Source organism: Carlito syrichta, unplaced genomic scaffold (genome assembly GCF_000164805.1).
Source record: "Carlito syrichta isolate Samal-C Ts95f unplaced genomic scaffold, Tarsius_syrichta-2.0.1 Scaffold306750, whole genome shotgun sequence".
In the NCBI taxonomy this organism is placed as follows: domain Eukaryota; kingdom Metazoa; phylum Chordata; class Mammalia; order Primates; family Tarsiidae; genus Carlito; species Carlito syrichta.
In genome coordinates, this window is record NW_007250846.1 from 202,347 (window position 1) to 203,764 (window position 1,418).

The following is a 1,418-nucleotide window of genomic DNA, read 5'->3' on the forward strand; positions in this document are numbered from 1 at the left end:
TCTCTTAAAAGTGTTCTATTGTTAAAATAATTTGTACCACTTTTGTCTTTTTTAGGATAAGAACTCAAAATGTTTTTTTTTTTTGCTTTTAATTTTAAATACAAATAGGCCTCTGTATTTATATAAATTCATTTTCTATTAGTTTTTTATCATATGAATTTCCTCATGGCACAAAAAGAACAGAGGATATGTCAGTGCATTTGTGGGTTTTCCATTTGAGAATTCTTGAATCTAATAAGTAATTTCCTAGAATTTCCTTACAATAGATTTTTGAAATTTTTCTATATGCCATTATCTACTTCTTTCCTTTCTTCAATTTTTATGATTAATTGGTCAAACAACAGTCGTTTTGCATCTGGCTTTGGAAAAACAAATGAAATACTTCAAACTTGGACATATGTGGAGTGAAGTGATTCTTGGTTGTGTCTGACTTTTTAAAAAGTGGGAGATGAGCGCAAAAGGCAGCCCACAGATGGTATAAACTGACCATGTATAGATAACATCCAAAGAATGCTATGTATTTTATACCTCAACTCTTTTAACAATGGCCTGCAGGTGGCCATTTCCAAGTCATGGAAGACATTCTTATCTGATTGTAGCATTTATTTGTACTGATCTCAGAATACTTTACACTTCACAGTCAAAGGAGACATTATCTTTTGATTAACATCAGTAGGCTTAATAAAGTTTCTTCCTCATCTCTAGTTGTATACAGGAATAGAAGAGAAATTGGTATGTGAAATGGTAAAACCAAGATCTAATATTGGTATGGATTCTAAGGTAAAGAACAGGAGTGAGATAGAACATTTAGATTGTATCAAAATATTACCTGCAAAATTCAGGATGGAGGCCGCAACACAACAGAAAAATTTGCAAGACTTCAGTTTATCATAAGCTTGGTATAAATAAACAAGCATAGGCCAGGCTCGGTGGCTCAGCCTGTAATTCCAGCACTTTGGGAGGCCTAGGCAAGTGGATTGCCTAAGCCCACGGGTTCGAGTCCAGCCTGGGCAACTTGACGAGACCTCGTCTCTACCATAAATAAAAAATTAGCTGGGAGTGGGGCATGCCTGTATTTCTGACTACTTGGAAGGCTGAAGTGGAAGAATTGCTGGAGCCCAGCAGGTTGACACTGGGGTGGCCGTGAGCATGCCACTACCCTCCAGCCTGGGCGAAGGAGTGCGACTTCAACTCAAAAATAAATAAAAATAAATAAACAAGTACAAACACTTGTGAAATTGGAAGCAAGAGGAACTATTGGCTGAATATCAGATGAGAATATCTGAGGATGAACAATTTTGAAGAAAATGTATCCACAAATATGCAAAATATCACTTTTTTGTCATCTGAATTTGATAGGTTTGATAGCAAATGTTAATAAACAAAGATGTCTAATGACCTCAATTTTATTAAAAATA